The sequence below is a fragment of the Macrobrachium nipponense genome, chromosome 35 (genome assembly GCF_015104395.2).
Source record: "Macrobrachium nipponense isolate FS-2020 chromosome 35, ASM1510439v2, whole genome shotgun sequence".
Taxonomy (NCBI): Eukaryota; Metazoa; Arthropoda; class Malacostraca; order Decapoda; family Palaemonidae; genus Macrobrachium; species Macrobrachium nipponense.
In genome coordinates, this window is record NC_061096.1 from 29,465,258 (window position 1) to 29,492,801 (window position 27,544).

At 35.1% G+C, this 27,544-nt stretch overlaps 1 protein-coding gene and 1 long non-coding RNA gene across 5 annotated transcripts in view; one reads left to right on the forward strand and one right to left on the reverse strand.

The window, feature by feature from the left end:
* Positions 1-27,544, reverse strand: part of LOC135208541 (uncharacterized) — a 462,510-nt gene that overhangs the window by 169,396 nt on the left and 265,570 nt on the right. Inside the window, exon 3 of the long non-coding RNA XR_010313188.1 lies at positions 19,386-19,571. This is a non-coding gene — a long non-coding RNA (uncharacterized LOC135208541). The remainder of the gene's footprint in view (positions 1-19,385; positions 19,572-27,544) is intronic.
* LOC135208540 (prostaglandin E2 receptor EP3 subtype-like) overlaps positions 1-27,544 on the forward strand; it is a 198,280-nt gene that overhangs the window by 94,973 nt on the left and 75,763 nt on the right. The gene's annotated exons all lie outside the window — the stretch shown is intronic.

A 27,544-nucleotide genomic window follows, 5' to 3' on the forward strand; every position in this document is an offset into this window, starting at 1 on the left:
TTAATTCAAGTAATTGTACAGAATTGCATTTTCCAGCCCGTCACTAACTGTCCCTGATGAATTTATTATAATAATCATTACTTCTATCAGTAACATCTCTGACAACACCTTCAGTCAATATCCGCCCATAATCGACCAAATACAATGATTCACCAGAGACGCAAAAAGCCCATAAAGACTATATCTTACGGGAAAGAAAATGCAGAATGCAACCTATATCAGCATTCCAGACATGCCAACGACAGTCATCAGTCCGGATGATATTAAGTCATCTTGGATGGTCGAATGCCAATTTCCTCCGCCAAAGAGCGAAAGTTTCGCTGGATTCCATTTCCGATGGGAAATTTGCCTTTTGGGTGTAATACACTGCCGGCTGAAATTAAAAGCCTTCACTAAAAGATGGAAGCTGACATTCGAAGTTCTCTTATTGGTTTTAAATGTCATGTATGAAGGGAAATGGAAATTTTTCGCTGACGAGGGATAATTACCATACACACACACGCACGCACACATACATATATATAATATATATATGTTATATATATATATATAATATATATATATATATATATATATAATATATATATATATATATATATATATATATATATATATATATACATATATATGTATAAGAGCTATTTAGACCTGGTGAAGATAAATTTCATGTACTGCACACACACGTACACACACACACACACACATAAATACATACATATATATATATATTATAATATATATATGTATATATATAGCATATGTATATATATTACTTATACACACATATAATCTTATATAGGTATAAATATATATATATATATATATATATATATATATATATATATATATATATATATATACAGAGAGAGAGAGAGAGAGAGAGATCACACACCACGCACTCTGCCAATACAGTAAATCCGTCCTTCTCTAGATTGCAGCAAATGATTTTTCAGACAAAAAAGATGTCATACTCTATGAGGGTGGATTTAATGGAAGCAATAGGATGGAGATGACGCTCTTTGAAGCCTATATTGTACCTTCCTTTTGATCCTTCATGGCGCTCCTCAGTTTGGGAATGTTAAAATCTTTTAGGAAGTTGTTGTGTAGATGCACGTTCAATTGAATAGGTTTGTAAGTATTATATGTATGTATGTATATATATATATATATATATATAGTATATATATATATATATATATATATATATATATATATATATATATATATATATATATATATATATATATATAAACGGTCTCGTGAAGATTTAAGGAAGATGAAGAGAGAAAAAGATAGTAATTAGAACCACTAAACGTTTCTTTGATAACTGCAGTAAATAAATATGTAGTTTCTCAACGACTGGACGAATAAATAAAAAATAAAAATAAAAGAATACGATGATTTTCTCTCGTCAGAAAAAAAACTATTGAAAAATTTATCTGATTCGGAATCCGGAGAAACTAGATTGGTTAAATATTGGCCATGTTTTCATCATTCCATATCAGCTCTCTCTCTCTCTCTCTCTCTCTCTCTCTCTCTCTCTCTCGTCTCTCTCTCTACTCTCTCCTCTCTCTCTCTCTCTCTCATTTATAGTTGAACATAATTTGACGTAACACTTTCGCAACTACTAAAAAATATCATGATAAAAATTTTGAAATCTTCATAAAATTGCTTTGAATTTTGGGAAATTTCCGATAGCTATTTTCTTTTCAGATATTTCCAAGTACCGCAATAACTGTCTTAACATATTTCGTGCTCGTGAACTTTAATAAAAATTCATAAGTGTCATATAGGCAAGCGCACGCGGCTCAAAAGCGAAAACTGACATTTGCCTTTGGAAAATCTAATACCCGTTTCTCTAGACTCCGGTTTCCTTCTCCTTCTTCACGAGATGTCTCGTAAATCTCTCGGCAGCGAGAATGGAAGATTATATTGAAACCCGAAGGTGTCACGACACTGGAGGCCGGATACTCCTCTCGTGTAAGGCGCAGTGAGGTGGAAAAGTTATACATGCAGAAGCCTTGCCACCTGAGAGGTGGTAAGTACCGCGCGGGACCCACGCTGTCGATAAACGCCATCTTGGGAAAATGGGAAAATATCACTCATATTATATATGTGAGTCTGATCACATCACCGTGATTCATATATACGTATTAAGCTACAAATGTCCTTTAATATCTAGTTCGTACTAACTCAGAATTAATATATTTTCATATATGTTAACATATATGCAAATATATTAATTATGAGCAAGAGTGAATTAGATATTAAAGGGCATTTGTAGCTTATATATATATATATATTAATATATATTATTATATATAGATATATATTTATATATATATATAATATTTATTTATTTATATATTATATAAAATATATATATTTATTATATATATAATTAATATATATATTTATATATATTATTAATATATAATATATATGTGTGTGTGTGTGTGTGTGTGTGTGTGTGTGTGTGTGTAATTGTAATATTCCCGAGGTATAGTGAACTGGATACCAAACGATATTTTTTGCGTAATATTGTGAATACAAAAATATTACGGTGTGCGTAACAAAAATAGAAAATTAATATACATACGGTTTTTGTTATGCAAACGCTGATCCATACAAATATTCATTCTTTCTTTCTTTTTTCTCCGGTTCTATACGCGCTTGAGAATTTCAAAGGCTTTACTCCCCCCTATCCCCCAGCCCCCACCCAACCCCCACCTCGCCTCCTCTTGGTTACAAGGATCCTTTTACACTTTGTAAATTAAAAATGAAAAAAGAAAAAAGAAAAGTCTTCCATAGCACTTAACATCTTCTTCCAGGAATCTCAAGAGAACTTCCTTGGTGGAGTTTGGAAAAATTGGTTTCCAAGAAACTTCTGAGCGTCGTGCTAGATGATCATCGGTCTAATACGTAAATATATTATATATATTATATATATATATATATATATATATATATATATGTGTGTGTGTGTGTGTGTGTGTGTGTGTGTGTATATATAGTACATTATTATTTATGTATATCTTATTCCAGAGGTATATTGAGTTGAACACTAAAATATATTTGTAGCTTAATATTTGTGGATATATGTTACGATTACACATGTACACGTACATACACAAAAACACACATACACACACGCACACACACACACACACACACATATATATATATATATATATATATATATCTATATATATATATATATATAAGGAGAGAGAGAGAGAGAGAGAGAGAGAGAGAGAGAGAGAGAGTAATATAAACATATTACATAAAAATCATAATAAGAGTTAAATCACTGTAACAATAGATTTTAAAATGACATTGCTTCTCATCGTTTCATAAATAGCAATTCCCTCATTCTCCTCTTCTTCTCTTCTGCTGTTATTCCCTTTATTATCTCTCTTGCCACTTCCATCATTTCGTCCCCTTACTTCTTCTCTCCAAGAATTTCCGAGTCCTTATCTCCATTTATTCGTCAGTTGAATTTACTTTTGCTTTACCCTGTTTTCTTATCTTCCCTCTCGCTGTCCCCCTCCTCTATTCCCTATCCCGAGATGATACCAGTGATAACATTCGTAACAGAAATGACATCCATATAGGAGATGACGGTCATAACGGAGATAACACTCATAACTGAGATAATAATCGGAAAGAAAATTCGGGGTAGATCATCTTTTCTGTCAGATATCGCAGATAACAATTAGATAACATTTATATATGAGATAACATTCATATCGAACAAGATAACATTCACGGTAGGGATAACCTTCATATCAGGGATGACATCCAAATTATTTTTAACATGGATCCATAAACAGATGCACTTTCTATCACGGATACCACATAAAACAATTTGTTAACATTTAATGATAACATTCATTTAATATGTAATATTCACATCAGTGATAACATTCACAGCAGAGATAACCTTCGAAGGGGGGATCAACATCTGTATCATTTTTATCAGGGATAACCGACAGAATCAATATAACATCAAGAAAAAGAGGTAATTCAAAGCATATATTTTTGACAATCTGAGACATATACCGGCTGTGACAATAAACCTTCCAAAACCGAAGCAAAAATAAATAAATAAATAAATAAAAAAAATAAATAAATAAAAAAAAACTTAAACAAATACAAAAATAAGATTAGGTACCCCAAAAGCCGTCATGTGAGGCCGATAAGAAAAACGAATATCCGCTTACTTGGCTTCTCTCTCTCTCTCTCTCTCTCTCCTCTCTCTTTCTCTCTCTCTCTCTCTCGTTTTTCTCTTGGACCCCAAAGGCCTGTGTTTAAGACTAAAGGCCATCTGGTAAAGACTTCTCCTAACCTGAGGAAATTTACAATCGTATTAAAGAATTTTTTTCAACGAGAATTTCTCGCAGGTTTTCTTACGTCAACCTCGTTTATACGCTTCTTTTTTTTTTTCCTTTTTCTTTGGGGGGGGGGAGGGGGAGGGGGAGGGGGAAACCCACCTGGTCTGATTTTATCTTATGAATATCGCGATAACCTAAACATTTTTGGTATGCAATACGTAACGCAATACGTAGGTTGTTATAATAAAATAAAAAATATGCATTCACGCGAAGTTACGTCTCATGATTACGTTTATATTTCCTCATACACAAACGAGCGGACCACATACTATTTACTCTCTATTCCCAACAACAAGGCTGCGACCCAATATAATCGAATGACTGTTGGCTATACGATGTTTTTTGAAGAAACGATGACATTCCTATTCTCAGCAAAAAAAAAAAAATAAATAAATAAATAAAATAAAATAAAAATGAATAAATAAAAAATCTAAATAACTTCTGGATTTCTGTTTTTATCTCTAACCAGAATTTTCCTTTATTTTGGAATACATAGTAAGTCATAAAATTTACTTTTTAAACGTGTTTTTGCATCTTCTCCTGTTATGAATCTGAGAGAGAGAGAGAAGAGAGAGAGAGAGAGAGAGAGAGAGAGATGGTGTCAAACATAATATATGAAAGCTATTTATCTGTTAGTAAGTGAAAGTTGTCACATACGTGGCCACATACGCAAGAAAGCTGTAGGCAAAAAAACAAAAGAATTTTAATACATGACTTCTAATCCCACATTTTGACAAAACACTTTGATTAGTTTCCAAGACATTTGGCACATAGTCCGTCAGTAAAATTTACTCTTATTCTGACAATTTAATGTGTAATAGTTGAGATTATGCATCATCAAATATTTATCCGTATCAAGTACATTACATTTCAAGTAAAAAAATTATCATTGCAGAAAAGCTTTCGTATTTCATGTTGACTCTCTCTCTCTCTCTCTCTCTCTCTCATGGAAACATCATCTCTCTCTCTCTCTCTCTCTCTCTCTCTCTCTCTCTCTCTCTCTCTCTCTCTCTCTCTCTCTCTCTCTCTCATGGAAACATCATCAGTCAGCAACTAAACGAAATTAGACTTGACCTTTGAAACCGCAAAAGGATGGGATACGTTACAAAATATAAAAGCCAAGAAAATAAGAGACTGAAGAAGACTCAGGTTACAAAAAAGACTTTAGTAAAGAGACAACTTGTAATCTCCTTGATGAAAGACTGACTCCACTCGGAGACTGAAACCAAATCAGGAAGGTCTTGCGACAGTCTTGAGGATACGTTCAAGGTTCTGAAGATTAAAACTACATTTACCTAGCTTCGCAGTTTTTGGAAACTAATGAAAGGTCGAAGTCATACGTTACGTAACATCAACCTGTTTCGATTTAATCCTTAATGGACAGACCGAGAAGCCGATAGATACATATATTATATACATTATACACATACACACATATGTACGTAAAAATGGCCATATGAAAGGTGAAAAATTAAAGACCAGGTACCAAGCGCTTTCGTGTATTGCGTTCACTTCTTTCTACCCCCGAAGAAGTGTACGCAACACACGAAAGCGCTCGGTACCTGGTCTTTTAATTTTTCACCTTTCTTGTGGCTATTTACGTACATTTTTGTCACGTATTGTTTGGTGCCTTATTGCTCACATACACACAGACACATACATATATATATATATATATATATATATATATATATATATATATATATATATATATATATATATATATTTGTGTGTCTTGTACTTAAGAAAAAAGACGATGCCGGAGATTCAATTAAAAATAAATAAATAATAAAAATAATAATAACTATCTTTACAGCAGTTTAATCACGTTTCTTTTCAGCAGTTCTTAAACTCGAAAATCGCAATTCCCTTATGTTAGCCAAATCAGAGGAAAACAAGAAAAAGTGAACGGGAGGAAGAGGTTGGGGTTTTAGGGTTCAACTCCGAAGTAATCAATAGACTTGCCTCTTTTTCTGGACTGAAGTTTCTTTAAGGATAATATCAAATAGGTATACAGATGGTCATGGTATATGATCAAGTCAAATTGTATGATGATATGATAAGAAACGAAAAATTATTTACTTTACCGGTAAATTTATCATATATACGTAATTCTGGATACGAAAATTTATCGGCTTTAATACCAAGTGTCTTGGAATAATCTGATCTTATCGTAAAGACGTAATCGTCGAGGCAGTTGTTATTTAATTCATTCCTGTTTGAAGATTCTTTTATTGGTGGTATGCAATTTTTTTATGTCATAATCTCCATGTGAACAGCTTATGCATACAAACACCACAAAAAAAATGTTTTTCCATTAATTCAATCTTATCTCATCGTGTCTCAAGCACATCAAAGCACGAAAACGTATATCTCAGCCAGATGGATATAAAACAAAAATTGTTCTATTTCAAGGACATGTACATGAAAAAGAAAAAAAAAACACGCGCCTTTTGATGAAGGGAAAATAACTCTCTCCATGCCAGGTCTTTGGGAAGCACCTCCACAAAAGTTAGATAGTTCCATTCCTCCCGGAACGAAATGGCCCTTCACAAACAAGAAGAGTCAACGCAGCAGCTGTATACAAGCTTTCGAAATATCTCCTCTGAGCAAAAAAAAAAAGAAAGAAAGAAAAAAAAACTGCCTTTTTGAAGAATACTTTTTTAAGCGCCATTGTTAATTTTTTTTTCTCTCTAAATTTTATAAGCACTGTCGTTAAACCGTTTTCTTCTTTAAGTCAAGAGAGTCACTGAGAAGCATTTATTATTATTATTATTATTATTATTATTATTATTATTATTATTATTTTATATTATTTTGTTAAAGAGGATGGCAACATCATTTCTTCCTATTACCAGCTGTTAACAAATATCAGCCCTGACGAGAAGAAAATAATAAGAATTGAAAAGACATATGTAAAATCAATTCCTCTGATGCTGCCATCCTCTTTAACAAAACATGTTTCAGAGAGGGTCTCCTACCTTCATATATTATTATTATCATTATTATTTTTTTTTCTTTTTTTTGCTCTATCACAGTCCTCTAATTCGACTGTGTGGTATTTATAGTGTGGGGGTTCCGGGTTGCATCCTGCCTCCTTAGGAGTCCATCACTTTTCTTACTATGTGTGCCGTTTCTAGGATCACACTCTTCTGCATGAGTCCTGGAGCTACTTCAGCCTCTAGTTTTTCTAGATTCCTTTTCAGGGATCTTGGGATCGTGCCTAGTGCTCCTATGAATATGGGTACAATTTCCACTGGCATATCCCATATCCTTCTTATTTCTATTTTCAGATCTTGATACTTATCCATTTTTTCTCTCTCTTTCTCTTCAACTCTGGTGTCCCATGGTATTGCGACATCAATGAGTGATACTTTCTTCTTGACTTTGTCAATCAACGTCACGTCTGGTCTATTTGCTCGTATCACCCTATCTGTTCTGATACCATAGTCCCAGAGGATCTTTGCCTGATCGTTTTCTATCACTCCCTCAGGTTGGTGCTCGTACCACTTATTACTGCAAGGTAGCTGATGTTTCTTGCACAGGCTCCAGTGGAGGGCTTTTGCCACTGAATCATGCCTCTTTTTGTACTGGTTCTGTGCAAGTGCCGGGCATTCGCTTGCTATGTGGTTTATGGTTTCATTTTTCGTATTGCACTTCCTACATATGGGAGCAAAAGGACGGATTATAAGAGATAAGGTGTCAATTCCAGGAAAGTCGATGAAGCTCACAGTTGGCTCATAGACTCTCGCGTTCCTAGTAAAGAAATATATTAAACGGTGTTGTTGGTTCAGTTCATCCATGAACCTCAAGTGAGCCATTTCACTCCATCCAGTAGCCAAGGCCAAGGACTGGAAAAAGGGAGCGAAATGCTGGAAAAAATCTGGATGACAGAGAGAGAGAGAGAGAGAGAGAGAGAGAGACGAGACCGGGAAGAGAGAGAGAGAGAGAGAGGTTTGTGAGAAACGACTAATTCTGTGAGAAATGACTAATTCGCGTTAATCCCCTTGTGTTCCAGCTGTTAAATTACAGCGAATTTGTCGTCCTTCTGGGAACTAGACGTCTTCGTCGTCTGTATTTTCTTTCAAGTTCGAAACAGGATGAGGAAGGACCTGCTAAAAACACTGATGAAGGATAAGGACAAAAACGAAAAGAAAGGGGGAAATATTATTTCGGGAAACTGGCCATGTAATTTCGTCGTATAACTAGACTTTTAACTTACAGGAATATTCACACTATATATATATATATATATATATATATATATATATATATTATATATATGTATAAATATATATATATATATCTATATATAGTATATTATATATATATATATATATATATAATATATATATATATATATATATATATATACTATATATATATATATATATATATATTATATATATATATATACTATATATATATATATAATATATATATATATATATATATATACATACTATATATATATATATATATATATATATACACACACAGTGTGTGTGTGTGTGTGTGTGTGTGTGTGTATTTCTTTGAACAAACTAAATACTGGAAACCACTCTCTCCATACCCCAGCAACATTACCGCAAGCGACGAAAGTATCATCATATGAACACCAGAGAACATATCATTTGAACTATATACATCTAGAGGATTTCATCAACGAACGCGTGCCCAAAGAACCATCAAGAACGTGTCATAATGACCGATGATCCCCTTTGAGGAAGGACAAGACAGTGCCATAACGTATGATCCCACAACCTCACGGCGATCAAGAACGTTCCCTGTTATTCATTACCTCGAGATTAGAGCCATCGACAACTTCTGATCTCAAAGGGAACGATTTCATCGCTTCCCTGACCGACTGGAAGTAGTCTCACACACTTCCGGGAACTGGAACCCGGCGCTGAAAATGTATGCATTTATGATAATTCGATGCCGGAGGAAGTTGGTTCCAGCTGCTCTCAATCAGCGCAGCTGGAGGCAATATTAAAACGTTATGGATGGGTCTGGTGAACTGGATTAACCTAAGGAGAGGAACTTCTTTCTAAGTATTCCAGGGCCGTAATGAAAAGTTACTGATGGCCTCCTGGAAGGTATGAGATGAGCGACTGGAAAGTTTTATTTTGTGTCCTGGGAGATCAATTTTACCGCTTTGCCTCTTCCATTTCGAGTGAAGGAAATACGAAGCGAAGATTTGAATCAAGTTTCAGAGTAACAGTCAATCACTTCTAAGTATTTTTGGCCTTTGACAAATAATTGTGTTAGAAAAGCGTAATACGGATATTTACCTTAAATGAATATTAACCTAACCTAAACCTAATCTTATCTTGTCTTACAAAATGATAATACAATCTATATACGAAAATTGTCACATGTATGCCTATATATTCCTCTTAATACACGAGTTTGAATCACGTAAATATAATATTTTGAAAACTGTCACTGTATGGAAACCATAGCGATATACTTTGCAGGGTAAATGATGCTTTCTGCGTTTCCCAGGAATCGGAGGTCATACTGCGTATCATTAACGCTCTCGGCAAAGAAGAATAGATTAGTGTGGTTGAAAAAAATTTTCCCTGCGCAATCCGTACGTTTTCATGAATTATAACTAAAATATGAATAAGGTTCTTTTGTTATCTCAACTTGGTAGAGGATTTACGTTGGGGACGATCACAAATTGTTTAGTTGTATAATGAATATCATATATCCCAAAATCACGGGGGCATTACTTCGAAATGATGGAAATGTGCATATTACTAAAAAAAAATTTTTTAAATAGGACGAGAGGAAAAATAATTATGTTCATGGCCTCACAAAGTATAAAATTAGATAATGAGTTCATACGTAAGTTTATTCATTTCTGTTATCTATAATGCTCTTGCTTATACAGATACTAGCAATCTCTTCACAAGTTGTTGACAAGCTGGTTTTCGGTATATGCAGGAACTGCAGTGAATAGATGCATGTTACATGAAAACGATGCTATTTCTCGAAATTTCATGGAATCTGCCTCCCAATGCTCCTTAAGGAGAGAGAGAGAGAGAGAGAGAAGAGAAGAGAGATAGAGAGAGAGAGAGAAGAGGAGAGAGGAGAGAAGAATAGAGAGAAGAGTCACCATGTAGGTATAGAAGAACATGCAGAGCATTTTGGTGCGGTTTTGAGTCAGAGAAAGTCCCTTTTTATTTTTCTTCTGTAAATCTGTTTCCACGAGGAAGGACAAACTTTCTCATGTAAAACTTTTTCTCAATATATTTTCTTTCTTATTTGTAGAGTCGTTGTCTTGGCATATGTGGGTGTTTGGGTGTTTCTAAGATGGGTATTATATCCATTTTCATTTTCTGCAGTTTCCTCTCTCTCTCTCTCTCTCCTCTCTCTCTCTCTCTCTCTCTCTCTCTCTCTCTCTCTCTATCTAACTATATATATATATATATATATATATAAACATCTAGTATATATATATAATATATATAATATATATATATATCATACCATATATATATGTACATTTATATATATATATATTTATATATATATATATATATATATATATATATATATATATATATATATATATATATATATATATGGCTTCTGAGGAACCGAAGTTTGATTTCCTGTAGCACATCCATCCATATATTATAATATATATATATATATATATATATATATCTATATATATATATATATATGTATATATAATATATATATATATATATATATATATTATATAAATAGTATGTATATATATATATATATATATATAGTATATATATTATATATAATATTATATATAATAATATATATATATATATAGTTAAAGCATAACTTTTCGAAGGCCTGTCTTGCTCGCTGTTCTGCTGCGCCAGCATTTCATGGAAAAATAAGAAATTCATCTCTTTTTTTCTAGAATGTTTTAAAAAAGGGTTCTATAATTTTCTGTAAAGATCTCGAATTTTTTTATATTCTCCATCTTCCATGGATTATGGACTTGGCATTGTGGATGGAATAGGAGAAAAAAATTCCAGAATATTCCAGAAGAAGCTTTTAGAATGTTCCAGAATATAATATACGCTTCGAGAAAAGCTCCGCAAAAGATATCAGATCATCCAGAATTGCTGTAGAACATTTTTGAACAACAAGGAGAAGATCCCCGAAAGTTTTGGTACATTCAAGGACACGTTTTTAAATTGTTCAGTGTTCAGCTTTTAACATAGCTTACGTTTCAGTCCCAAATATTTTCAGTACTTCCTAAATTACTTTATTTCAGTCGTTCTATTTCTATAGATTTCCAATGACTTAACCACCCCCTCCACACATACTTAAAATTTGTCGTTCCCTCTGTTTTGGCCCAGGGGTCAAAATTCCTTTCCTTCAGCCCCAAAGTGCAGACTCCCTTTTCTTTATATCTTTTACGGTTCGTCCACATCCTCCTTTCTCCTGCCTCTTCTTTTCGAAAAAAGCATTTTTCTTTTTTACTTCCTTTCCCCTCGATCTCATCCTTTATGCCTCTTCCCTTCCGCTACACACATCATCCTCATCGCCCTCATTCGCGATGCCCAGAATTCCAGGACGGCCATTTATTCCAGGGCTTTTATTCCAGGTCTTTTGCTCGCGATGTCTAATTCTACCCGTGGCATTGCTCAGTCTGTCCTTTATATTTGCATGAAGCTCGGCTTTTTATACAATTTTCTCATATTTTTCTTAAATATTTTGCTTTTCATACATTTTCTCACATTTTTCTTAAATATTCTAAAGTGCTTTTCATATCATTCACTTTATATCCTTAGACTTTGATTTTCTTGTCCTTTCTGTTCGAAATTATATCTATTTTTTCGTATTGCTTAATTCTCTATTCAAGATATGATTAGTTATGTTTCTTAAACAGTTATCCATTATGTCTTCCTTTAATGTATTTTATTTTCTCTTGTATGTGTTTTATATTTCTGTGGCAGGCATAAGCATTTTCTCAAGTCTATTTATGGAATATTGGTTATCCTCTCTCTCTCTCTCTCTCTCTCTCTCTCTCTCTCTCTCTCTCTCTCTCTCTCTCTCTCTCTCTCTCTCTCTCTTGCTTGGTGAGACGTACCCGCGTGAAGTCAGATTAATCAACAGATATCACAAGTTTAACATACGACTAGAATTTGAGAAATATCTAGAAGTGTTCGTGAACTATCGGTGATAAGATTAGTGTGAAAATAGTAGGATAAAGCGTCTTCTAAGTTAGTTTAACAAGTGTAATACTGAAATCAGAACAAGATGGCAGTAAGTTCCAACTGCGGGAAAAGGTGGCGTAATTTAGCTTGCTTGGCGGATTCGCAATACGATGAGGTAGCAGGAAGGGAACTGGCATTTCTCATCTATGAAATCAGCAACAGCCTCCACGAAAGATACAAAAGCATTCATAGAATATATTAGAAGGATATAATCCTTCAAACTGGAACAAATCTAATGAAAACATCTTGAAAATAATTGAAGAAGTTCCAAATAAAATCCAAGTGGTCAAGAGACTCATAAAGAAAATATACATAAACCAACATATTCCGACAAAGAAAATGAATAATGGTGAATCTTGTGAATATCCTAATTGATGCATTAGGAAAAGAATGCCAAAAAGCATGCAAACTGTGTAAGGTTTGGTATAGCATAGTCAATCCACAAAACCTAATCAGAAAAATGTGCTGCATGCAACATTCCGACCCATCCACAGTGTGCTGAGGTAATGCAAGATTTGAGAAAAGAATACAAGAATTTTTTGTTCAACATGTCTATCATGGATAGACAATGTTATTAAATCAAGATTGAATGTACAAATAGTTGAGGATGAAGAAGAAGAGGAAGAGGAAGAAGAAGAAGAAGAAAAAGAAGAGGAGGAAAACGAAGAGAAGTAAACAAAAATGAAATGACAGAAAAAAATAAGGAAAACAAAGAACAAGATAAAAGTATGGATGCAGAGATACTCATTGATACTACATATGAGGCAATAAAGCAGCATTACCTACGAAGAAATAAATACGATATGACAACAGAAAAGCAAATCCGAAGAGGCTCTACCCAGATCTACACAATGACGGGAAAGAGGAAAAAATAGACAAGAAAGACCAAAATCTGCAACCTTTTGAAAAGAGGGAATTGCAGATTTGGAGAAAGATGTTACTACAAAACATCCATAAGGTATGTCAAAACTATGAAATATATGGTAAATGTGCATACTTAGAGGGATGGGCATGGGGATGATGCAGAGATCTGCATCCAAAAATATGTAAAAACCTAAAAGAAGGAAAAGGATGTAAGTTCGACAAAAATGCAAATATATGCACCGTAGCCATGAATCATAATCAAATAAATAACCAACCAAGTAATAAAATCCAAAATAAGAAAGAAACAAAATAAAGAGAGAAATCAAGAATATCAGGTAAAAGAGAAAAGCAAACCACCAATGAGATATGCAGAGGTGTCAGCAAAAAATTTCAAAGCATCAGCTCCGAAATTCTACTCAAGAGATAATAACTGTATTTATTATGCAAGAGGATATTGCAGAAACGGAGAAAATTGCAGATTCAGACACAAAATGAATAATTATGATGAAGGAAGATCAAATATTATGGAAAAGTTGGATTTTTTAATGTCAGAATTTCTGGAAATGAAAAAAAGAACAACATACCAGAACAGGAAAGAGACATGGGAAAATCCTTATTACTACCAATATTAAAATAGAAGGAGAAAAACACGCAAACCATCATAGTGATGAATGCGCACAGGTTTAGTTACGAGTAACTCAAAAAGAAAAATAGAGTACTTAGAAGAACTAACCCAAAATGAAAAGAAAATAGATATAATGAATATAAGTGAAACCTGGTATCCCAAGAGACTGGGAATGATGATCAAATAAAAGGGTTCCAAACTTATAGATCAGATAGAAAAAATAGGAATCAAGGGGGAACCGCAATATATGGGAAAGACAAAAAACAAGGAAAAAATATATGAGAAATATAGTAACTCAGAATGTGAACTAATAGCGGTAGAATTTGAATCTGAAAAATTGATGAAACTAGTAATATATAGACCTCCTAATACTAAAGAGTTTGACTTAATAATTGAAAAATTGGATGATATATGTAGAAATCACAAGGACTGGGACTATTCTCCTATCTGGTGACTTCAACTTTCCTTTCGTAGAATGGAAGAACGAATAGGAGACTGTGGTTGTACTTATACATATAAAAAAGAGAGTAATAGTAGTGCAGAAGATAAGAGGCAATTTGAAAAGCTATTAGATATGCTACAGAATACAACATTCAACAAATAAATCACCTGCCAACAAGAAAGGAAAATACTTTAGACCTAGTATTTGTGAACGAGATGAATTATGTTAAAGAAATAATAGTTTATAATGCGAGTATTTCAGATCATAAATGTCATAGAATAAACCAGTTCAGTCCAAAGCAATGTGAAAATAGAGATAAGCAAGAAATGAAAAAGTGGGAAGGATATGGAAAATACAACTTCTACAGTAAAATATAAAAGGGTCAGAAATTATGAAGAATTAAACAAAGATTGGGGAAATAACATTTTCGTAAGTGATGACATAAGGGTAAATACGGAGATATTATATAAAATATTGGAGAAAATAGTGGATAAATATATACCGAAGAAGAAAAGTAAACATCATTCATGCATACCAAGAGACAGAAGGATCTTGTTCCAGAAAATCAGAAAGTGGAAAAAAGGTCTTGCAAAAGAAAAAAATGCATGGAAAGTTATAGAACTAAAAAGTTAAGATAGAAAATGCAGAACAAAAGATTATACAATCAAAAGAAAATGAAAAAACGGGACTTGGAAGAAAAAACCTATTAAATATCAAGCAAAACCCAAACTATTATACTCATATGCGAAGAAGATGAATAAAAGAAGAATAGAAATAGGCCCTCTGAGAATTGAAGGGAGATTAACGAATGAAAAAAAGGAAATTTGCAACATACTGGCAGAACGATATAGAGAATTCACCCCTAGAATAGATAATGAAGATAATGATATAGAAGTAAGGGACGAAAATAGTGAATATTTAGCTGACATAGAAAATTAATGAAGCTGATATTGTGCAGGCAGTTAATGAAATTAAAAATGGAGCTGCTGCAGGGCCGGATGGAGTCCCTGCTATTTTGTTAAAGAAAGTAGTTCATTCTATCGCAAAGCCACTTGCAATATTATTAAGACAAAGTGTAGATACAGGCAAGATTTATGATGAGCACAAATTAGCATATATCACCCTACTTTCAAAAGTGGATCAAGACTAGAGGCAAGTAATTATAGGCCTGTGAGTCTAACATCACATATTATGAAAGTGTATGAAAGGGTAATGAAGAAAAATATTATGAAACATTTAATAAAAAATAATTTGTTTAATATAGGACAACACGGTTTCGTACACGGAAAAAGTACACAAACCCAACTGTTAGTCCACCGTGAGAACATATTCAAAAAAAATATGAAAAGCGGAAATGAAACAGATGTGGTTTATCTAGACTTTGCAAAAGCTTTTGACAAAGTAGACCATAATATATAGCAAAGAAAATTAGAAAACACAACAATATCGTAGATAAAGTAGGAAGATGGTTAAAAAGAATTTTTACACAACAGAAACAGATAGTTATTGCAAACGATGAGAAATCGGATGAAACCAAGGTAATATCCGGTGCCACAAGGTACGGTGCTAGCTGCAATATTGTTTGTTGATTATGATTGAAGACATAGACAGTAATGTTAAGGATTCGGTAGTGAGTAGTTTCGCTGATGACACAAGAATAAGTAGAGAAATTACTTGTGATGAAGATAGGAACGCTCTACAAAGAGACCTTAACAAAGTATATGATTGGGCAGAGGTAAAATAGGATGGGTATTTAACTCTGATAAACTTTGAATCAATAAATTATGGAGACAGAGAAGGAAAGCTATATGGCATATAGGGGACCTAATAATGAGACAATCACAAATAAGGAAGCAGTTAAAGACCTTGGTGTGATGATGAATAGGAACATGTTATGCAATGATCAAATAGCCATTCTGTTGGCAAAATGTAAAGCAAAAATGGGAATTTTGTTACGGCACTTCAAAACAAGAAAAGCTGAACACATGATTATGCTTTATAAAACATATGTTCGTAGTCCACTTGAATATTGCAATATGATATGGTACCCACACTATCAAAAGGATATTGCACAAATAGAGAGTGTACAAAGGTCCTTTACAGCTAGAATAGAAGAAGTTAAGGACCTAGACTACTGGGAAAGACTACAATCCTTAAAATTATATAGTCTAGAAAGGAGGAAAGAGAGACGCTACATGATAATTCAGGCATGGAAACAGATAGAAGGAATAACAGAAAATATCATGGAACTAAAAATATCAGAAAGAGCAAGCAGAGGTAGATTAATAGTGCCCAAAACTATACCAGGAAAAATAAGGAAAGCACACAGAACATTAATCCACTACGCAAACAGGCATCCGATAATGGCAGCGTTCTATTGAATGCGTTGCCAGCTCATCTGAGGAATATATCAGAGTGAGCGTAGATGTGTTTAAGAATAAGCTCGACAAATACTAAACTGCATCCCAGACCATCCAAGATTGGAAGATGCAAAATATACCGGAAGATGTACTAGCAACTCTCTGGTAGACATTAGAGGCGCCTCACACTGAGGGACCTGGGGCAACCCGAACGAACTGTAAGGTCTGTAAGGTAAGGTCTCTCTCTCTCTCTCTCTCTCAATATTACAGTATTTTTCAATGCTTTTCGAGACCATTCTTTGACACCAAGGAGAGGATTAAAGAAAAAAAGTCCATAAGATGAAAACATTAAAATAACCGTACACGAAGCGGCCCAAATTATCAATGACAAGACAATAAAAAACAGAAGAAGAAAACAATAAAAAACAGAAGATATTTAGTAAAAAATAAATACTGAAAACACATAAATATATATTATATATATTATATACATATACGTATATATATATATATATATATATATATATATATATATATATATATATATATATATATATTCGTACATATATACATACATACATACACATACATATATATATATATATATGTATATATATTATATATATATATATATATATATATATATATATATATATATATATATATATATAGATATATATATATATATATATTAAAAACCAAAAAGCGGACTTCATGAAAATATAAGGGGCATGGGAATGCCACGGGTAAAATTAGACATCGGGAGCAAAAGACCTGGAATAAATGACCGTCCTGGAATTCTGAGCATCAGGAATGAGAGCGATGAGGATAATATGTGTAGCGGGAAGGAAGAGGCATAAAGGATGAGATCGAGGGGAAAGGAATATAAAAAGAAAAATGCTTTTTTTTTTCGAAGAGAAAGGATGAAAGGGAGAAAGTAGGAGACGCAAGAAAGAACCACATGATGTGGGAGAACTTTAAAAGAAATACAGAAAAGAGATTTGCAATTCAGGAGAGAAGGAAAGGAATTTTGACCCCTGGGCCAATAAAGAAGTGACGTCGAATTTTAAGTATTGGTGGAGGGGAAAAGTGTCATTGGAAATCCATTGAAATAGCAGGCTAGACAAAAAATAGTCATTATGGAAGAATTGAAAACGTGCCTGACTAAGAGGAAAGATGCACTAAATGTTGAAAAATAAACAGTATTATAACATTTCTTCAATTTTCTAAAACAATATTTAGCAAATGAAGACTGCTTGTTACGAAAATATACAGAAGAAATCTAATGAGGTGAATCAGTTGCAGGAAAAAAATACTATCAGGAATCCAGTGATTTCCCAAAATGTGCACAACTTTTCCTGGCAGGTTGCAATCATGTCTCCGGAATTTGGTCTCATATCTTTCTAGAGAGAGAGAGAGAGAGAGAGAGAGAGAGAGAGAGAGAGAGAGAGAGAGAATTTTTCAACATGCTTCCCATCTTTTACGCTTCCCTTTCGTCTTATTAGTAAACAAATAGACCAAGATAAACGTACAAGTGCTAGGTACGTACTACATCATAAAAAAAAATATATAATGAATGAAAAATATAACATTCCCCACCGGTTACGTCTGTCTCTCATTTGTCTAGTTCCTCTTACTTATTTGCATCCCCTCTTCTCTCTCTCTCTCTCAGCAGGAGGATTGCCATTTCCTAACATGAAAGAATGGCCACTTCAAAACGATATCCGTTGGCAGCTTGAAGTATCAGGGAGCCGCGTCCTTCCCAAGGGGGACATAGCCTTGACATATTTAGCTCTTAAGAATATTGTTCTTCTTCTCTGTGATATATATATAGTGTCTGATGATATATTTATTTCGAGCTTGCCTTTCTTGAAGTAGAGATCCTATACATTCTCGTGTTCATTTTATCTTTCAACTTCGTTGTAGTTTCATTTCACAATTTTACGTTTTGCTGGTTAATTAGGAATGGCACCCCCTCCCCCCTTCTTATATAGGCCTACGTATATGAAAAGGTAGACTTAGGCGTGTATGACGAAGCTAATGTTGTGGATTTTTTTTTTTTTTTTTTTTTTTTTTGTTTTTTTTTTTTTTTTTTTTTGCACAGGGCGTTTATTCTCAGCTCATCATTCAAGAGATAAATGTGCCAGCGATTACTGTCTACTTATCCCTGGATTCATAATATATTTGAAGAGGCGAATACATACATACATACATACGACATACACAGATATATATATATATTATATATATCATATATATATATAGATATATATATATATATATATATATATATATATATATATATATATATATATATATATATATATATATATATATATACGTACACTCGTTTGTATTTAAAAGCAGTAAAGCACAGTTATTAAAGATAAAAGATATTGGGATAAGGTACTGGACTACCTCAAAGAACCAATTCGCATCCAACAAAAAAGCTTTGCGTACATAAGATACTTTACTCACCGTAATACCAAAGTGCCCAATTAGACGCATCTCCCGGACAGCCGAAGGCCGGCGTTCACCATCATCAGTCACCATATTCCCCTCAGAGGCCCCGATTCCAGAGATTCCTGATCCAGACGGGCCGCGTTACTGCGAATTTTATTCGAGCCTTTCCATCCATTAGAGCGATGATCTCCAAACGGCTTCCTGGAGGGAATAATAAATAGACCGGTAAATTCAAAGATGGGGGAAAAAAGACCAAATTTATTTACAAGAAAATAAAGAGTACGTAGCCAGCGCCCCGTCTGGAGTTGGATGTTTATATTTCTTGGAAATGTTTAAACAGAATGAAAGCTCATGCATCGAGGATTTCCCTGAATTGTCGTATTGGTCATTTTTTTTCTATTATAAAATGCCCCCAAGATTCCTATGGGGGTATCTGGGGTTGGCGTAATGCTAAGATCTACCATGTTGTTGTATAACTAAAAATACTTGAATGATTAATTTTGTTAATTTTTTTGCGTTAAATTTAAAGCTTTGGCAAGAATCACAGTGTTTTTGTAAGCCTAAAAATATGTCTGTTTAATTCTATCTTGCTTAATTTCTTATCTGCGTAAAAATGTAGTGTTGCCTAATTTTATTAACTTTTTTTTGCGTTGAATGTAAAACTTTGGCAAGACTTTCGGTACTTAGAATAATACTTTTGCTTACAAATTGCCACAAAGATGTGTAGCAACTTGCTAGCGGTGCCTGGAATATTCAAGCTTCTGTGATTCTGGTTTATAGGATATGATTCTATCAGTATAATTATAATACTAATAATAATAATTCACCCTACAGTCATTCCTCTCTATTCTGAATATTCGAACAATAATAATGAGTCTTGTTGAAAAGGATGGCTGCATCAGCTCCATTAATTTTGTATAGAGTCTTCTCTATTTTCCTTATTAAGGATTTTCTCAATGATGCAGCAATCCTTTTCAACAAGACTTATTTAAAAGAGGGTCTACTCCCAAGATATACGAACAATAATAATGATAATTCTGATGCTTCTGATATCGTAATAGCATACATAATATGCTGGAAAATGTCCCAAAGATATTCCAGAGAATCCATACGTCTACTACCAAATGGGCTGGAAATATTCATCTATGAATTCTTTCCATAGACGAAGATATTTTCCTTTTGGGATAAAATACTTCTAGACATGTAAAAGAAAAAAATTACACAGCTTTGTTCATAGATGTTATAATTACCCATATATTTTTTTTAGTAGTTATGCTTTAGATTGCAGCTTCTAATTTGTATGTGTAAGGATTTATTTATCTACAGGCATAATACACGGTTGTTTGTACATATACATTGTGGGTGAGCGTATATTTGCCCCTCTCTCTCTCTCTCTCTCTCTCTCTCTCTATATATATATATATATATATATATATATATATATATATATATATATATATATATATATATATACATAAAATGAAATAATTATATGCATATATAGTATATATATTATACTATATATTGTATATATATACATAAATTTATATATATGTGTATATATTTATGTATGTATGAGTGCACATATATATACATAAATATAAATTTATGTATACCTATATATATATATATATGTGTGTGTGTGTGTGTGTGTGTGTGTGTGTACACTTACTTTTAGTACCTATTTCATAACAACGTACTTATACGCGTGTTTCTCCGAAAGGTGCGTCTCATTTGCGTTAATTGCATGAAGCGTAAACAAACAACCTTTCCCTAAATATAGCGCAGTCAGGGCGTGGCCATTTGCAAGGATCCATCATGAATACATGGAAGGAGGTCGTGAGAGAGAGAGAGAGAGAGAGAGAGAGAGAGAGAGAGAGAGAGAGAGAGAGTTCTGATCTACTTAGTAACTGGGCCGTATTTTGGCCATGAGAAGGTGTCTGTATTAATGAAAAAGGAGGCATAAGGTTCATGTAGACACAGTACCTATTGGCACTTAGCGTAATTAGCCGTTCTTTATTCCGTAATCATCTCATTCTTGGTTAAGGTATCTTTATTTTTTTTCTCTTTCTGATTTATTTATTCCGTTATTTTCATCTTGATATGTGGTTTTTAAAAATATGCACCCTTTAACAGATATTTTTCTGTTTACATTTAAATCGTCATTCAAGTTTCTCTTCGGCTCATATGGCTGTTTTCAACGAATTTTAATGTTCTAAATATTTAGATAGTTTGTGACTCTGTAGTATTCTTAATTCGATAATGACACTATATATACAATTACAATGAATGTATTCCATATATATATATATATAAATATATATCTATTTATATCTAATTCTATATATTTTAGGATTCAATTCAGCTTCTATTTAAATTTTAATTTTTGGGTTTTGAAAATATATCGTTCTCGGCCAATAATATTAAGATTGGTAAATATGGTTACTGGGTTTGTTTTTCGATGCTTAAAAGTTATTATGGTATGCATAAGATGTCAACCCATTCCTAAGCCAGTAATTCACAAATGCTTTTTGATTCATAGTCCGTCTTTTAGATATGACGTTTTTATAGCTGGGCGGGACTGGTAGGCAGGAGGTCCGGACTTATCCACGGGCCAAGCATACTCGAGTCAATCATACTAGCTGATTGAGCATTCATGTGAGGGACAGTATATATATATATATATATATATATATATATATATATATATATATATATATATGATATATATGTATGTATGTGAATGTATGTATGTATGTATGTATGTATATTACATATAAGCCAACAATCCATCTATAGTCAGATTTTGTCAAGAATTACATTCGAACTGTATTCAATTCAGCTGAAAGAGAAATACATAATCAGCTAAGTAGATAAATGACCACTAATTCACGCCCGACCAAGGATCAGTTTCAAATACGCCTCCAAAATCGACTCTCTTTACAGAAGACAAATGAACAGCAGCACATGACCTTGAAGCCGAGAGGGTAATCTTCAGAAACGATTTAATCTCTTAAATGGATAAAGACCTTCTGGAGTCAGCCAGATATTGCATTGGTCTTCCAGAGAAGAATGCCACGGGATACCGAGACAAAGTGTTTGGCTTCCTCCAGATTCCAATTTCGTCTAAAGACTCGATTCAAGTTGAGGCGTCCTTGTAAGCTCCAGTAATCGAGGCGATTTCCCAATTGATCAGTTATTGTTTTGCTTCTTTCGTACTGGTGTTTCGATTTCCCAACTGATCAGTGATTGTTTTGCTTCTTTCATACTGGTGTTTCGTATGAGAATCAGCAGAATTATATGGTCATTGTAACTATGTATTTTACAAGTTTAAGGTGATACAGGGTGTCTATAAAGTCCCAGTACCATTACAAGTATTTATTGCTCAGAATGGTACTGGGACTTTATGGACACCCTTTATTATTCTTCCTTCTAACAAATAATTTCAAAAGTTTAAGGGGATATTACTCTTTCTACTAAATTGTAAGAAAAATCTGAAATGTAAAAAAAAATAAAAAAAGACTGGTTGAAAGTTTCTTTGTAAGAAGGGTTCACCCGAAAAAACCTTTATATTGGAAAATATTTGTCCTTCTGAAACACAAAAACTTTAAAGATAAAACGCCGAGTGAATTCAAGAATTTTATGCTATAAAGGGGTTAGAACATTTTTTAGGGAAAGGGGCCAAGTTTTTTTTTTCTTTTTGTACTGTCCTTTGGGGAAATCAATAAAGGGGTGGCTGAGACTGGCCCACAAAATTAATGGCGTGTTGAAAGTGCTTCGGTGTGGCATCCAATGAAACGGCGTGGTTGTGACCACTGTGCAAGTCCATCTATTGCATGAAAGAACAGATTTAGAGGTCAAATAAACACTGGATATTTGTGCACCTGTGGGACAGAAAAAATTTTGGTTTACAAAGAAACTAAATTTTAAAAAATACATATCCAGAGTTACTGAAACTGCAGTGACTCACGACGTTATCATTTGTTCTACAATAAATTGGAAATATATACTTCGCTATGAAAGTTAGTGACATAATTTAAAGTTAAAAAATACACACATTTTCGATGAACCTTCAATACTAAACACAGATGAGACTCCTATCAAGAAGGAAAAAGGTAATAATAAAAAAAGTGTGTAGTATATACCTAATAATACTAAGAATAAATGGAACAATGTATTGACATAAGTGATGATAAAGATTATCATCGCTCCTGTAAGAAAGACAAAAAAATCCACAAACTTTGTACAGTGCTTAGGTGGAACCTTTTACATTCTGCATATGAATTCCGGTGCCCAGAAAAAAGAGAGTCTCATATGCAGGTCCTGACTCCAAGCATATTTGCCCTCTTCTGAAATTTCGTTCGTGAAATAAAGTATTCATGAGGGCTCTTTTCCCCGTCCCTCATTTGGGCAATTTTCTTCTTGCCGCCCTTTCATTTTTCTGATTTGTTTCCCCGGTCTGAACTTTCGCAGGGTTTAGGACATCAGAGGGAAATGTCTTTTTAATTCTGATTAACTCAACATTATTCTTCATAATATCTCCCTTGGTCAGTATTATATACCAGTTCCTGTCCCGCCCCCACATGCCCACTTTCTCCCCCCCCCCCCCCCCTACCCCCCCCCCCTCCCACTTATCCCCACTTTCCCATTTCTCTTCTACCTCCACACTTCCCCACCATATCCTCTCTTATCGCCCCCACGATTAAATTTCTCCCCCACCTCCTCACTACTACCCCCACCTCTCCGTTTTCCCCCTTCCCATTTCTCCCCCACCTAACAGTTTCTCCCCCAACCTCCCTTCCCTTCACACCCCCCCCTCTAAACATCTCCTCAACCTCCCTTCTCCCCACCTCCCAACTTCTCTATCACCTCCAAACTTCTCCTCCACCTCCTAACTTCTCCATCACCTTCTAACTTCCCCCCAACCTTCTAACTTCTTCCCCACCTCCTAACTCTCCATCATCTCCCAACTTCTCACCCGACTCCCAAATTTTCTCCACCTCCTAACATCTCCCCCAACTCCTACTTCTACCCCACCTTACAACTTCTCCCCGCCTTCTAACTTCTCCCCATCCTCCCAACTTCTCTCCATCTCTTAACTACTCACCCACCTCCCAACTTTTCCCACACATCCTAACTTCTCCCACACCTCCCTCTTCCCCCCTCCACTCTCCCCACCTCCCAACTTCCCCCTCCCCCTACCTTCCTAACACCCCCCCCTCTCCACTTCTCCCCCACCTCCTAACTCTCTTCACCTCCTAACTTCTCCCTCACCTCCCAATTCTCCCCCACCTCCTAATTCACCTCCTGCTTCTCCCACTCCTAACTTCTCCCCCCACCTCCTAACTTCTCCCCCACCTCCTAACTTCTCACCCACCTCCTACTTCTCTCCCACCTCCTAACTTCTCCCCCACCTCCTAACTTCTCCACACCTCCTAACTCTCCCATACCTCCTAACTTCTATCCTCTTCTCACCTACTCCTCACCTCCTAACTTTCTCCCACCTAACTCTCCCCTAATTCTCCCACACCTCCTAACTTCTCCCCCACCTCCTCTCTCTTCCCACCTCCACTTCTCCCACCCTCCTAACTTCTCGCCACCTCCTAAACTTCTCCCCCACACCTCTCTTCTCCCCCACTCCTAACTTCTCCCCCACCCCCCTCCAATTCTCCCACACCTCCCTAACTTCTCTCCCACCTCCCACTTTCCCCACTCCTACTTTCTCTCCCACTCCTAACTCTCTCCCAAACTCCCAACTTCCCCTCTCCTAACTTCTCCCCCACTCCTAATTCTATAATTCTCTCCCCATCAACCTCCTCCAAATTCTCCCCCTCCTATTCTCTCCCACCTCCTAACTTCTACACCTCCCCCCCCTCTCTTCTCCCCCTCCAAAACTTCTACAAAACTCCAAAAAACTTCTCTACCTCCCAACTTCTCTCCACCTCCTAACTCTCCCCCACCTCTAACTTCTCCCCCACCCACCTCCTAACTTCTCACCTCCTAACTTCTTCTCCCACCTTGACCTTACTTGTCCCCCACCTCCTAACTTCTTCCCCACCTCCTAACCTTTCTCCGCACCCCTGATATTGTGCCGAGCTGATCTTGGCAGGCTATTAAATGAAATTAAAAATGGAGCTGCTGCAGGGCCTGATGGAATTCCTGCTATTTTGTTAAAGAAAGTAGTTCATTCTATCGCAAAGCCACTTGCAATATTATTAAGACAAAGTGTAGATACAGGCTAAGATATATGATGAGCACAAATTAGCGTATATTACCCCTACTTTCAAAAGTGGGATTCAAGACTAGAGGCAAGTAATTATAGGCCTGTGAGTCTAAATCACATATAATGAAAGTGTATGAAAGGGTAATGAAGAAAAATATTATGAAACATTTAATAAAAAATAATTTGTTTAATAAAGGACAACATGGTTTCGTACCCGGAAAAAGTACACAAACCCAACTGTTAGTCCACCGTGAAAAAACATATTCAAAAATATGAAAAGCGGAAATGAAACAGATGTGGTTTATTTAGACTTTGCAAAAGCTTTTGATAAAGTAGACCATAATATATTAGCGAAGAAAATTAGAAAACACAATATCGTGGATAAAGTAGGAAGATGGTTAAAAGAATTTTTACACAACAGAAAACAGATAGTTATTGCAAACGACGAGAAATCGGATGAAGCCAAGGTAATATCCGGTGTGCCGCAAGGTACGGTGTTAGCTGCAATACTGTTTGTTATTATGATTGAAGACATAGACAATAATGTTAAGGATTCGGTAGTGAGTAGTTTCGCAGATGACACAAGAATAAGTAGAGAAATTACTTGTGATGAAGATAGGAACGCTCTACAAAGAGACCTTAACAAAGTATATGATTGGGCAGAGGTAAATAGGATGGTATTTAACTCTGATAAATTTGAATCAATAAATTATGGAGACAGAGAAAGAAAGCTATAGCATATAAGGGACCTAATAATGAGACCATCACAAATAAGGAAGCAGTTAAAGACCTTGGTGTGATGATGAATAGGAACATGTTATGCAATGATCAAATAGCAACTCTGTTGCAAAATGTAAGCAAAAATGGGAATGTTGTTACGGCACATTCAAAACAAGAAAAGCTGAACCACATGATTATGCTTTATAAAACATATGTTCGTAGTCCACTTGAATATTGCAATATGATATGGTACCCACACTATCAAAAGGATATTGCACAAATAGAGATTGTACAAAGGTCCTTTACAGCTAGAATAGAAGAAGTTAAGGACCTAGACTACTGGGAAAGACTACAATTCTTAAAAATTATATAGTCTGGAAAGGAGAAGAGAACGCTACATGATAATTCAGGCATGGAAACAGATAGAAGGAATAGCAGAAAATATCATGGAACTAAAAATATCAGAAAGAGCAAGCAGAGGTAGATTAATAGTGCCCAAAAATATACCAGGAAAAATAAGGAAAGCACACAGGACATTAATCCACTACGCACCAGCATCGATAATGCAGCGTCTATTCAATGCGTTGCCAGCTCATCTGAGGAATATATCAGGAGTGAGCGTAGATGTGTTTAAGAATAAGCTCGACAAATATCTAAACTGCATCCCAGACCATCCAAGATTGGAAGATGCAAAATATACCGGAAGATGTACTAGCAACTCTCTGGTAGACATTAGAGGTGCCTCACACTGAGGGACCTGGGGCACCCCGAACAGATGTAAGGTCTGTAAGGTAAGGTAAGGTCACCTCCTAACTTCTCTCCCACCTCCCAACTTCTCCCCCACATCCAAACTTCTCCCAACCTCTAACTTCTCCCACACCTCCTAACTTCTCTCCCACCTTCCTAACTTCTTCCCTCCCACCTCCTAACTCTCCCCCACCTCCTAACTTCTTCCCCCCCAACCTCCTACTTCTCCCACATCCTAACCTTCTCCCCCACCTCCTAACTTCTCCCCCACCTCCTAACTTAACTCTCTCCCAACTCCCTTCCCCCCAACTTCCTAACACCATCCTAACTTCTCCCCCACCTCCTAACTTCTCCCCCACCACCTCCTAACTTCTCCCACTCCACCTTCCTCCCCCACCTTCCTAACTTCCCTCCACCACCTCCTAACTTCTCCCCCACCACCTCCTAACTTCTCCCACCACCTCTAACTTCTCTACTCCCCACC